The following is a 14896-nucleotide window of genomic DNA, read 5'->3' on the forward strand; positions in this document are numbered from 1 at the left end:
ATAATTACTGAACACCTATATGCACTGGCACTGGGCATGCTGTTTACACACAGTGTTACATTTCATCCTCATATCAAACCTACAAGATAGATACTCCTGCCCCATTTTACCGAGGAGGAAAGAGAGGCCCAGAGAGAAGTACTTTTCCCAAAGTCATCTGGTCTGCCTGATTCCAAAGCAGGATTACTCCCTCTGACTGCCTCAGTGAGGATTCAAATCAAGCAGAAGAATGTCTAGGAAGACTTCATGAAAAACATGAAACCCGAGCTGCACGTTGGAAAACTTATCATGCAGCCAAGATAGTGTACTGAGAGCCAGTGAGCGTGGTATTATCGTTATGATTAGGTTTCCATGTACTTCTCAAATCAGATGTGTAAATATAATCAAAAACATTTCTCTGTGCAGTGCAGACCTCCAGCAGGTTCCAGCCGGCATCTAGTTCTGAGGAAAGATAATAAATTAGCTCTAATTAGCTTTCCCACACTGAAGCAAGTTTCCCTGTCACCACTTTGCAAACAGCAGAGAGAGAGACTCCGCTAGACTTCTCCCAAGGAAAGTGGTCTGTGGGGTATGGAGGTGGTAGACCTGGCTCATGACTTCCAGTTCTCTATTACCTTGTGTGACTGTGGACAAGCTATTTGTACCCCCTGGCCTTCAGTTTTTCCCTCTGTAAAATGAGTTCAGATTAGATTCCTTCTTCTCTTACACAGTAATCACAGAGCCCATTATTCTACTGTCCTGGAGAATTTCCCAGCTTGAAGAGCCAACTTCATTTGTTCACGCAGCAGTATGCATCCGTTTGTTCATGTTGAGTATGCATGGTTTAACAGGCATTGACCTAGATACTGGGGGTAAAAGATGAGTAAGAACTGGTCTCTGTCTTTAAGGAACTCTCATTCTAGAAGGGAGAATAATAATAACAGATACTTATTCCTATGTGCCAGAGACTTGGCCATGCCCATTGAATATGTTGTCTCATTTAATCCCTGCAAAAGATCTTTGAGGTAGCATTGCATTTTCGAGATGGAGAATTAGTCTCAGAGAGGGTAGGTTACTTTTCCACAGTTTCTCTGCTAGTAAATAATGGAACTATAATTTCAATTCAGAACCTGATCTCTCTTAACCACTGGATTGTACTATCTCTCTCAGACAGTGTTGGATGCCATAAAAGAAACAGAGATAGCAAGTCATAGGGAGGCCATGGGATGGTGAGATGTGTTCCATGTGCATGATCAGGGATGGCTTTAGTTAGGATGGTGTTTGAAAAGAATCTTGAAGGAAAGACAGCCTTTTAATACATCAAGATGGAGGAGGAAAAATATGTTAAGTGGAATAGTTAAGATGTAGTTGTCATTAGTGCCATTGAGTAGATTCCGACTTCTAGCACCCCGTGTACAGCAGAACAAGCATTGCCCAATCTTTTTGCGCCATCCTCTCACCTTCCGGTGCTATATCAGACAATGCTTTGCTGCTATTCATAGGGTTTTCATGGCCAATTTTTTTGGAATTGAGTGGCCAGTTCTTTCTTCCTTGTCTGTCTTAGTCTGGAAGCTCCGCTGAAACCTGTCCACCATGGGTGACCCTGCTGGCATTTGAAATACCAGTGGCATAGCTTTCAGCATCACAGCAACACAGCCGCCACAGCATGACGACCAACAGATGGGTGATGTGGTTCCCTGACTGGGAAATGAACCCAGGCAGTGGTGGTGACAGTGCCCAATCTGAACCACTAGACCACCGGGGCTTACTTGAGATGTAGAGGGAGGAAAAAAAAAGAACATTGGGCATAGATAAGGATGAGTACATCGTGAGAAGGGAGCCTACTGGAACATAAGACTGGATTCTATGCTGCATTCACTCAACGTCAGATTGTTATTGAGTGCCTACTCTGTGTCAAGCACAGTTAGAGCCTCTGGGAAAAACACAACAAACAATACAAACTCCAGGATTCTAGTGCAGTGGTTTCAATTTTGGGGGCAATTTTGCCCCCAGGTGACATTTGGCAATGTCTGGATATAGTTTTGGTTATGACAACTGGGTGGTGCTACCAGTATCTAATGAATAGAAGCCAGGGATGCTGGAAAATATTCCACAATGCATAGGACAGCCCCCCACAACAAATAATTCTCTGGCCCCAAATGTCAATGGCTCTAGTGGAATGACAAGTGGGGGCCAGCTCATGGAGAACCTTGCAGACAGGCCAAGGAATTTGCCCATGCATTTTCCAGATCAGGTGGCCTCAGAAAACCAAAATGTAACAGCAGCAATGACAATAGTAAACCCTGTCTGTTGCAAATGACCTCCCAGCACAAAAGAAATCAGTCCAGTTGCCTCAGCTATTTTATTACAGGCCTGGGATAACCTGAAGATGCAATTCTAGCACCTCTGGTTCAGAACCACTCAGGGCTTATGAGAATATATGGCCCACCAAAAGGGAATGCCAGACGGCTTCTTCCTTCTTAATCAAATTAAGTAAATAATGTCTCTGCGGAAACTCTGCACAGCAGAGGGATTTATCACAAATGACCTAATCACGTGGTTTTCCCACAAAAAGGAAACAGACTCAACCGTGTCTAACCCTCTTCACCCTGAGCATCTCAGAGTACCAGAGCTGGGCCAGAGCCTATTCATTAAGTTAAGCAATATTTACTGGCTCTAGCTTGTGAGTGTCAATGTGGTGGAACTTAACTGCCTTGTGAAATGCAAGTCTGCTTTTCATGATTATCTCAAGCACACCCAGTGCTGTTTAATGCTGGTCAAGAGGAGAACAGGGATTCAGTCATGGCTTCGAGGAAACTTCAGAGGCCAGTCCAAGAAAGACAAGCTGAGAAGCATGCCCTCGGAGGCAGGCAACTCAGAGAGAGCACGGGCTTTGCCATCTGGCATGCCTGTTTGGACACCAGTTCTGCCTTTCGCTGTGCAACCTTGGGCAAGTTACTTACTTAACCTCTCTGAACCCCAGTCTCTTTATCTGGAAAAATGGAGCACCAAATGCCTCCTAGAACTGTTATTAGAATAACTGTGATGAGGAAGTGGGCATAAAGCACCGTGCCTGGCCCAGAGCAAGCCCTCTGTAAATTGTAGCTGACGACGTCGGGTCGTTTTCCCATCCGGATCTGCCTGCAGGGGTGTGGGGCATGGCAAAAAACGAGGCTCGCTGTTGAGGTTTAGTTACTCTTCTTGTCAAAGGCAGAAGAGAAGGGAAATTTCTTGTGAACTAGAGGCTTCTTAGCAATTCACATATAGTTCAGGCCAAGTCGCTGGGTCCGGGTGGAGGCTGGCAGGTGAGCTCTCCGCCAGGTTGGAGGGAATAAGAGGGAAAATCAATTAAAAGGGCCTTTCAGGGAATGAGGGTGGCATACGCCCGGGGTTAATCCTGATGGGAGACCGAAATTTCCATAACAGGCGGGGCCTTCCCTTTAACCCACTGGCACCGCGCGCTGGAGTTTTCCGGGGTGAAGTCCATTACTGGCAGTGGGTGTGCCGCGTGTGATTAATGACCCTGGTTACAGGCCGGTTAGCAGCAGAGAGCTCCATCCATCTCATTTCATGGAAGCATCACACACCATTTATTGTCTGCAGCCAGGATGTGTTCCTTTGCAATTAAGTAAATGCCTTCTTTCGGAGTAGACATGGTAATTCCTCCATTAGTGCCCCCAGGCCTCCACCCCACGCCCAACGGGACTGGAAGGCAAAAGCTGGGAGAAGCCAAAGGGAAACAGAGATAGTGACCATGTCAGGTGCTATTTCATGACCTCAAATAAATGTGGCCTGGGAGCTTCTGCTTGCTCTCAGCTACCTCCTCTCAAAGGGACGTTCAACCCAGGGAGTCCATAAATATCATGGCTTTAAAACCCATCCAGGGGAAAGAAGGAAGGGCACAGCATGTTAAATGATCCTATACTCATTTTCTGTTGTACAAAGAAACCCTCACAACTAATTGTTTTAAATAACAGCTATCATTTATGGGGTGCTTCCTGTGTCAGGCGGTGGGCTCGCCTCTTAGAGCTCTATCAGGCATGCCCTATTCTTATCTCCAGTTTACAGTCAGGGAAACTGAGGTGTAGAGAGAAATAGGAAACAACCAAGACGGGGCCCACAGTCTCCCTCTGGAGCCGTGCGCTTCACCACTCTGCTACCTGGCCATCCTGTCCCATTCACAGGAGAACATGGACCAGTGTAGACGGAGTGCCAAACCACAGACATGTGTTTCTTTAAGAGAGCCCACAGTTGTTTATTGAATACCCACTGTGGCCAGGCATTGTGAGTTCTGAGAATATAACAGTGAATAAGATTCATAGTCATGGAGCTCACCGTCTACCTGCGAGAGGGGTGATAACAGTAACAACGACAGCTTCTAGTTACGGCTCATTGTACGCCTTCTACTACGCTAAGTATTTTACCTGCATAATCTCATTTAATCTCTTCCATAATCAATGAAGAATGCATTATGCTTATCCATAGTTTATAAATGAGAGAATAGTGGCAAAGAACGTTGAAATAACCTGCCAAGTTCAGAAAGCCAGTCGGTGTGGGCCTGTCCTTTGAATCCACAGAGTCTGGCTCTAGCCTGTGCTTTTGGAAATTGAGCAAGTAATTACGGTGTGTTGAGATTTTTCCAGAGCAGAGTGGGGAGCAGGTGGGCAGTGGGGGAGGTGATGAGCACTTAGAACAGGAAGAACTAGCCTAGCCTGGGTAAGAAGAGCGAGCCAACGAGAAAAGGAAGCACTTGATGATGGGGACTGCGGAGAAGAGGAGCAGGGAGTTTATCAGGCCCAGTGAGCCTGGAAGGGCAGGACAGTTTTTAGGCCTACAGAGACCACTGTTGTGGGAGCGTTGAGACCAAGGGGAATGACATGATGTGAGGTTGGGTGTATGGATCAGGAGCCCACTTGCACAAGGCCTAGTAGGCTGCATTAAAGATTTTTGAATTTCCTCATATAGACCTTTAGCAAAAGAGGGAGGGATTGTGTTCAAGACACTAGTTGTCCACCAAATGTGGTCCTCATTCCATAGTATGGGCTTGTCCCTGTGGGCAGCTGTCTAAACAGGGCCTTCCTTTTCTGCCCCACCCCCGTGCTCTCAAGCTGTGGGCACATGATTATTTCTTGCAGACGACTGTGAATGGAAGTGATGCATATCGTTTCCAGGCTGGAGTTTTGAAGAGGCAGGTATACCTTCTCTGGGCTCTCTTTACTTTTCTACTTCCTAGAAGGAGACAACTCTAAGACCCTAGGTGATGGCAGAACCACGGGGTGGAAGGAACCTGGGTCCCTGAGTCACCGTGTGGCACACAGCTCCACGTGGATGGGATTTCTTTGTGAATGAGAAGTTAACTTCTACAGGGTTGAACTGCTGATGTGTTGGGCTTTACTTGTGACAGTAGCTAGCATTAGGATAACTACTTACAGGGACTTGGCTTGTATTTTAAAGGGATTACTCTGACACAGTATAAAGAATGGAGAAGAGCAAGAGGGGATCCAGGAAGACCTATGGTCCAAGGGAGAAGTGGTGGCAGCTTAGACCGTGCCTAAGATTCAAACAGTCGTCTGCTCCCCTGCAAGACTTCTTTAAACGCTCCATCGTGATGGTATGTTAAACAGAGGGAGTGACTTGAAAAAAATGTCAAATTCAATTTTTCTGGAGCACATCTAGATATTTTATCTTTATGTAGTACTTTCATGGTTTACCTGAAAGCAGTGTTATGTGAAACAATTACAAAGCAGAGTTTTATTAGAAATAAGCAAGGAAGGAATTAGCTACAGTGCAGATAACTGTGAGGTAAAATAACTTACTCCAAATCTCACTGCATCCTGCCTTGCCCATTGGGTGATTATGAGCTCAGGATCGAAGGTCAGACCGACGTGGTGGATCTGAGTCCCTTCCTCAGCGGATTGTTACCTCTGTGTTTTCCGGCAACTTCATAGTCTCGGTCTCAGTTCCATCAGCTGCACAATGAGAATAACACTAGCACTTGCCTCCTGGGGTTATTACAGGGTGAAAGCTCTTAGTCGAGATCCTAGTACACTGGGAAGACTCAGTCAGTGGAAGTAGTTGTTGTGCTATTGTTACCACTATTCTGTTGTGGAAGACTTGTTTTAGACGCCTGCCTTCTCCCCAGGGTTCTTGTTCACAGCCCTCATACCTTCTTCTCCAAGAGGGAGTGTCTTCCTCCGTCTCCACATGGCTCACTCTTGCTCGTTCAAGTTTCTACTCAAATTGCTCCTCAGAGGGCCTTAGCTGTATCTCCAGCATCTAGAATAGTGTCTGCCATCGAGTAGGAGCCCAATACACATTTGATGAATAAACAGAAGAATAAATGATGATTTTATCACATGTGTGCTATGTTCCAAGTCCTAGCTCTACTTCAGATCTTACGGTTTCTTTTTTCCTCTTTGATGACCTAGTGGATCATTTATCAATCCAAAGCCTGTGTACAAATTTCATTCTTTTTCTCTTCTTTAAAAGCTATCCCCAGGTCTCTAGTTCCTAATCTGCTTCCATAGAAACTCCGTGCCTGAGACAAAGGATCTGTAGCCTTCCCAGAAGGGGTGACAGACCCTGTCTTCAGTGCCCAGCAAGCCCCTATCGCGTTCATTGCCAGCATTGTAGACTATACATGCTTCCACACAATCCGTGTTGTCAAACCCCACAGATTAGAATTATGGCTCAGAAAACTCGACGGGACCACAGGGCCATCTTGTTATAGGATCACATGCTTCCACCAAGATTTCTTAACAGTTTTATTGAGGTATAATTGATGTATAATAAATATATATACTTAAAGTGTACAATTTGATGAGTTGGAACATACACATACACCTGTGAAACCATTACTTCAATTAGGATAGCAAACATTCCCATCATACCCCAAACTTTCCTTATGCTCCTTTATAATCTAACCCCCCTCACTACATCCCCACCCACCCACAACCCCACACACCCAGGCAACCACAGGTTTGCTTTCTGTCGCTCGTTACTTTGCATTTTTTAGAATTTTATACAAATGGAACCTTACAGTATAAAATCTTCAGATTCTTTCTCTTATCATAGTTATTTTGACATTCATCCATGCTGTCAAGTGTATCAGTAATTCATTTCTTTTTATTGCTGATTAGTATTCTGTGATGTGGATATACCACAATTAGTTTATCCATTCACGTATTGACCACTTGGGCAGTTTCTAGTTTTTGGCTATAACAAAGTTGCCTTGAACATTTATATACAAGTCTTGTAGACCTACATTTTCATTTTCGTTGGGCAAATACCTAGAAGTGGGATCGCTGGGTTGTATGACAGGTGGATGTTTAACTTTTAAAGAAATTGCCAGAGTCTTTTCCAAAGTGGTTGTACCATTTCACATTCTTATTGCTGTGTATGAGAGTCTCAATTGTTCCTTTCTTCTTGCCAACACTTGGTCTGGTTACTCTGTTTAATCTTAGTCAGTCTAGTGGATTAGAGTGGTATCTTATTGTGCTTTTCAACTTGTAACTCCCTAATAATAAATGTTTTCAACGTCTTTTTATATGTTTGTCACCTTCACCTTTTCTTTGGTGGAATACCCATTTTTTAAATAGGGTTCTCTTATTTTTGAGTTGTAAGAATTTATGTGTTCCAGATACAAGCTCTTTGTTAGATAAATCTTTTACAGATATTTTCTTCCAGTCTGTGACTTGCCTTTTCAGTTTCCTTTCCAAATGCCCTGAGTGGAGCAGTGTTATTGCATTCCCTCCATATTCCTAGAAACTAGAATACAACAATCTTGCACATTGAAACTGTTCAGTAAATTTCAGTTCAATGAATGAGGTAAGCTCTAATTTTATATACTTCAAGCTAAGCACATGAAAGGTTACTTTGGTTCCTCAGTTTATCCATCTGTAAAATCAAAATAACATTATCTAATTCAGGGGATTATTGTCAGAATTAAGTGAGTGAATATGAATAGATTTCTTAGACCAACGCCAGGCATAGAGTAAGAGTTCAGTAAATATTAGCATTATTTCGTTCTGTTATCCCAGGGAGCAGAAGTGACTCCAAAGGGTTGAAACCACAGGGAAGCAGATTATCTCAGTTTAGTGAATTATTTTCCATTGCTGTCTAATAAATGGAATGAAATAGATGGCCGCATAAACTACTGAGCTCCCCATCACTGGGAGCATTTAAGCAGAGAGAGAATAACCATTTGATCAGGTTCTAGAAGAGATGATTGCTACCTTGAGAAAATACTGGACTTATATGTCTCTCCTGTTTCTAAAAAATGTTTGGTTCCTGTATAGTCACAACATGTTATTATATATAATATGTTATGTTTTATAGTATATATACTACCTTATAATGCATAACATATAATACATGATATATACTATATACTATGTAATAACAATAAATTATTATTATTGAGGATGTACTATTATGCTAAGCAATTAAAAAGTACTTATTTAATCTCACAGTCACCTAAGGTAAGAGTGAATATTATCTCTATTCGATAGATGAGAAAAATATGCTCAGAGGTGGTAAATAACTTGCCCAATAACACACGGCTTGGAGGAACAGGGCGTTGAGTGCAGGTATGTTTCAGTTAAGTCCATGCTTGCAACCCGGGCACTCTGTGGCCAATTTCCTTCTGCTTAGTCATGGCCTAGGGACAAGTAGTGCTGAAACAAACAGTTCCCAACACCTTGTGTCCCCACACTGCCCCCAACCCCACCGTAGTATGTCTCTGAGCCAGTGGGAATAAATATTGAGGTCTTGGTCCACAGCTGTAGGATTCTCTTCTGTCAGCTCAGCAGGTCACCCAGTGAAGTGGCCCAAGATAGGGCAGTCATGCCTGAGGTCAGCCACCCTACTTGCTCTCCACTCGGCCCTACCAGCCGGATCTCAACTCCCTGGAGGAATGACGTTCACCATCTCCAGTTGGAACAGACCTTTCCTGTGCTTTTCTTCTGGCATATGGAGTGTTTATTTGTTTTGGAAGTCCTCAGAAGTGGCAGCTTTCTCGTCACACGGCAGTAGGGAATGTCCCCATTTGGTGCCTGTCCATCCAGCACTCAATATTTATGCTGTCGTTGCAAAGCTGTTGGACCCTTGGATGATAATCACACAAAGATACTTCTGTGGCTTTTAAAAACCAGGCCCAGTCTTCTGAAAACAAGTGCCTGCCTCACCGCCAGCCTGATTACCAGCTCCTGTTGGCAAGATAACTATGACGATGTTCACCAGATTGTGCCAAACAGACGTTACCTAGCAACCAGCAGGAGCGGTTGGGATGCATCCTTGTATTCTAAACACTGTGTGCAATTCTTTAAGCATCTTGGATACAATGGAGAATAAAAACATGCCATAAGGAAGCTTGAGAGAACGGCTTTGGGGTCACATCCACCCTCGTGCAACCCTCACTCTGTTTCTCCTATGACCTTGGGCAAATTACACAAACTTTCTGAGCCTTAGTTTCCTAACCTACAAAATGGAGAACAATAACAGTACCTACTTTATGCTAATATTGTGAACATAATATGTGAATGTAATGTGTGAAAATAAAATACAGGAGATGAATATTCTGTATTAAGTAGGTTTTCAACAAATGTTAGTTCCCTTCAAAATACATTTTTTTCTGTGCTACATTTGATAAAAGCATAAATCTAAGCATCTGAAGGACCAGGATCTAGTTACTTCTACTCTCTATTAGTAAATCACTGTGTCCTCGAGGAAGTCTCTTTACATCTCTTTGATTTATTTTCCTTATCTGAATTATGGGGACAATAATAAGTGTTTTTCTGGAGCCCACTTGAGATTAGGGATATGAAAAAACTGGGAATACTGGAATATAAATGCAAGAGGTGGGCTAAATATATTGTTGTTATTATTTGTAGTTGAAAAGAGGTTAGCAGAACTGGGGGGCTAATTAGAGACTTTTGTCTAATAGTAGTTTTTATCTTCATCCAGGTGTGGCCCTGGTATTCACACTGGTGAAATAGATATTTGAAATTGCTTTGAAGCCCATCCACCCACGCCCCTTATTTATTTTCACTTTAATTTCTATGTTGGTTTCAGGAAATGTATTCCGTATCTAATACCAAGAGATCCCATTGCCCGGGCAGATAAAAGGGTTCTAGGGGGTGTAGTTGTACTAGTTAGGTTGGAAAAACCAGGGTTGGAGAATGACCCAAAGAATGAATGTGAATTATGTGGCATCGTGCAAAGTTCTCGGATTTTGGAGCAAAGTGGACATGGGTTCAAGTCCTCCTGGTCTACTACTTTCTAGCTCTGAGGACATGGATGAATCATTTACCTCGATAAGCTTCAGTTTTGTCCTCTGTAAAATAGGTGTAACACAACTTACCTTGCAGGGTTGTGGAAAGCGTGAGGGTAATGAATATAAAGTGCCTATTAATGTGCCTGGCACATGGAATATCCTCAGTATGTGATATATAGTAAATATAATATTAGTAACAGCAGTAATAACTATAATTGGAAAGAAAAGCAGAGCTCAAGTAGAGGAATAGTTCCAAATGTTTGGTCTGTGCAGCAAAATATGAACCATTAATAGGAAACAAATGTGAGGGGTCAAGAGGCAGGGAGTTGAGAAATAAGTCAGCAGGTAGACTGATGGAGATAAGTAATTTGGGGTCCAGGCCAGGAAATGGGTCCAAGTTTTGGAGGCCTAGGTAAAAGGTACAGAGCAGGACAGACATCTCAGCCACTTAGGGAAGCTTTGTCCTCATGCCTTTGCCATTACAGTCCACCGCTTTCTCCTTTAGGACTCAAATGACAACCCCCTGCAGAAGTGCCTGGTGGAAAACAGGTTGTTAGCAAGCGGGGAGGCTGGGATGCTCCAGGCACAGAATTCTGACCAATCACAAATCTGCATTCCACACTTGGCATCCCGTCTCTTGAATGTCAGAGATTGGGATTTCCCTTAAGAGTTGCTCATGTGACTAAGTACCCCTCAGGTTAGTGGAGTGAACAGTTTCCCGGAATTCAGTTTCTTCTTAATCGGGTAAAATCTCAGCACATCTAAGATGCCTTTTGGCCATTGTCTCCCTGACTTCTTACCTCAGGGAGCCCGATTGGAAGGAGTTGCTGGAAGCGAAGAGAGAGAGATTGAAATGAATTCCATCAGTCATTCAATCCTCACTTTCCCAGCTTCCTGGCTGGGCTGGACACTGCAGCCAGCCGCCGAGAAGCACGTGTCCTGCAGAGGTTAGGTCCAACAGCCAGGACGTGGAGATCTGTGTCAGCAAATAACATCAAAGAGAGTGGCTTTCTTCTGTTAAATCTGAGTACTAATTATCACCTATCCACATCACAGAGCTCAGGGAAATCACAGCCTAAGACCAATACTGCATGTGGGTGTCTTACTTTGCAATAGCTGGTCTTAGAAAAGTGGTGCAGAGTTCATCTGAACAGACAGTTAGTTGTCTTTTCAACGCCGCTGAGTCAGGTAGCGTGTTAAATCCACTATGCTAATGGGAATTCTTTAACCTACCAGAAACCCCAGAGCATGTTATTTACACACGTTGAGCCATAATTTCCCAATATTTAAACAAATAAGGGAAGTAAACAAATAATCCCTTAAGCTCCCTTAGATTCTAAAAAAAATGTACTTCCAAGTGAAATACTGTTCAACCAGACTTGAATGGGTGGACAAGTGATAGATCTTGACACTTTCTTGAAAGCAACCCAGGTTGAACTCCCTAGCAATGCAGTATGTTTTATTTGTTCTGCTTGGTTTTGAAAGGTAACATGAATAAGAGTTAATAGATCTAGGATCTTGATGTTGTTCTGTCACTCATTAGCTGTGTGTCAGTGAGTGAGTCACCTCCCTTCTCTGGGCTTCAGTTTCCTCATTGGCTCATTGGTAAAATAAGAACCTTGGCCCAGATAACATCTAAAATATTTTCCTGCATGAACATCTGTAACTCCGTGTTGACAAAATTGCAATAATTTTTAAATACTGATATCTTGACTAGTGATCGTAATTTCGTCAAACCTTAAGCATTTCTCTATAAGGCCCAAGTCCAACCTCTAGCATAGTGGGTGGGTTCACAACTGGTACTTAGGAAATGGTGGATGGATGAATGGATAACTCCCACCTACGTCCATTGTGTATTTTCCACTTGCTTCAAATTTCTAGCTGTATGACCATTAACAGATTGCTTAATTTTTTGGCTCAAATTCATCATCTATAAAATGGAGATAATAATAGTAACTGTCTCATACAGTTGTTGTAAGGATAAAATGAGTTATTATATGTAAAGTGTTTATAACAGTGCCTGGCACACAGAAAGTCCTGTATAAGTGTTAACTATCATCATCATCATCATTTTCACCACCATCCCTACTTATTCTATTATTCCTCATATATCCCTGTTGTCTTCAGAACTCTTCTCCAGATGTCAGTCATTTAGTTATCCAGATGTTACTTCCTTGAGACTCCTCATGATGAGATGGTCAGTGCTTCAGTTTTGATGGTTAACCCTCTTACGCTAATTAAGAATTAAACCTAATATTTTTTCTCAGCACTTCTCCAAGTGACTTTTTCCCTATCTAAAGGCCCACCTGCCTTTTTTGCTTTTCTTGCATTATTTCAAAATACAGTTTACTCTCAAGTTTTTCAAGTCTTCTATACTCTTACCAACTTCTTTCTTTGGCTTGGACAAGGCCCTCCTTGCTTCCTCTAACTTCTGAGAGACAACACTGGTGACACCAATGAACACTCTTAAAGATGCTTAAGTTTAGGCTGTGTGGGGTTCCCATCAAATATCTCATAGGTCACATTCTCCACAGCAGCATTCATTCAGTCAATGAAAGTGTGTTTATTGAGAGTCTTCTGGGTGTCAGGCTCTGTTCCAAGTTCTGATTATTAGCTCGATACCCTGAGTGGATCATCCACAGCTCCTCATAGGCCCAGTCATCTGTTGAACACATCTCCATTGAGACCCTTGTGTTAGAGGTATAATAATCACTTTGTATAGATATTGATAAAAAACTTTTTATATGTATGGTAACTACTTTTACTGACAGAGCCTAGATGCTAGAAAGAAAAAGCTGTGTACAGCATGCTTGTTGCCATTGAGGAGCTCTTCATCTCACAGGGTGGGGCAAGTGTGTGAGGGGATTGCAGCCTGCCATGGTAAGTGTTCTGTGGTACAGTGTGCTTCTGGAGAGACAATTTTAGTGGCTGAAAAGAAGTGTATCCTGCTTATTTGAGGTCACCTTCTCTAATTGCTCCACGGATTCTTGTGAGGCAACCCTCCAACATTTTCTTTTCTCTAGCTACACTTCCTATCTGGGGATCTCATTCACTTCCATGGCTGTGGGTACCAACACTCCACGGGTGATTCCCAGACCAGCCCAAGAACAGGGCCCGAGTCTTTGTGATCATTCTCCATGCTTCTCTTTCTTTCACACCACATAGCCATCCAGCAGCACACCCTGCCACCTCTACTTTCAGAATGTGCTTCTTCCCACCTCACATACCCTCCTCTCTAATCCGTAGCCTCCTGGGTCTCCATTCATCTATCCTTTTCCATCAACAGTCAATTCTCTAAACAGCAGTCAGAGTGATAACTTCAAAACTTAAGTCAGATAGCATCACTTGCCTTCTCAGACTTCCTTGTGTCTCTGTATTGTGCTTAGGATAGAACCCCAAGTACTGTAAGAGCCCCACAGGCCCGCATGATCTGGCCTCCGCCCATCACTTTTCTCCTTGTTCCCTCTGAGCTTCTGGTTTCCCTAACCTTCCTCCAACATGCCACCTCAGCTGTGAAGCCCTCCCCACTCCTACTCCGTCACTTTCCCTCCAGGTATTTGTGTGGCCCTCCCTCACTCCACTGCAGTCTCTGCACACATGTCATTTTCTTGGAGACCTCTTTCCTGACCAGTACCGCATCATGTTCCATAAACTCACTGCTTTAGTACTCTTGATAGTATCTATCTTTCTAAGACATTATAATGGTTGTCTATTTATTAAATGACCCTCAACTAGAATGTAAACTCCATGGGGACAGGGACATTGTCAGCTTTGTTCATTCCTACGTCCCCATGAGGATGTAGCATATGATGGACACTCAGTAAATATTTATCGGGTGAGTAAATGAATGCATGAAGATTAAATAAGAGCATATTTAAAGGATTAAGTGTGAGGATTAAAATGCCGAGCTTCAGGTTTTGAGTTGATAGTGTTGGTTGCTTCTTGCTACTTCCTCCCTTCAGCCTTCTCCATGCCCTCCCAGCCGGCCCACCCCAGCCCTGTCAGGGGTGCTGTGCATTCACAGATGCCCACAGCCTTCTTTCTGTTTGATGAGAAAGTGATCAAAATCCAGCCTGCTGATATTCCTCTTCTCAGGCTCATTCGCTCTGAAATCCATGGCTCCTCTATTTCATCAAGGCCAGGACATTTATTCCTCTTAGTTAAAAAAAAAGGAAAAATACAAAAATGTAGTGACCATTACGTTTTACAATGATTTGATACATCATTAGTTTTTCTTTCATTTTTTCTTGTCTTTAGAGACTTGTATCCAAGGCTTGAGCGTAGCTATTCCACATGAAGCATTCGCGTAACAGGCCATTTTCAGGGTCTCCTTGCCTTGAATTCCCAGTCTCTGGCATCATGGCCACCCTCCCCGGATATCCCAACCCATCAGTCTTCTGCTTTCATCTGTTAGTAGAGCTCATCACATTCATGCCCTCACCAAGTGTAGTCTGCATATTAGAGACTAAGAAGCAACAAAGGCCCCCAGCTTGCGAACATCTGACTGTTCCCAAGAATGATGGAAAGAGAAGGACGTGGCAGCAGAGACTTGGGTTCAAATCAAGCTCATCATGTTTATGATCTTGGGCAAGTCATTTAATGTATGGGACGCCCTGTTTCATCATCTGTAAAATATCCTCCTCG

General features: G+C 43.2%; 1 long non-coding RNA gene across 3 annotated transcripts in view; it reads left to right on the plus strand.

The window, feature by feature from the left end:
• Nucleotides 1-14896, plus strand: part of LOC147914038 (uncharacterized) — a 343556-nt gene that overhangs the window by 86464 nt on the left and 242196 nt on the right. The window lies entirely within an intron of this gene.

The sequence above is a fragment of the Ceratotherium simum genome, chromosome 22, assembly GCF_057802395.1.
Source record: "Ceratotherium simum simum isolate JZ-2026a chromosome 22, ASM5780239v1, whole genome shotgun sequence".
Lineage (NCBI taxonomy): Eukaryota > Metazoa > Chordata > Mammalia > Perissodactyla > Rhinocerotidae > Ceratotherium > Ceratotherium simum.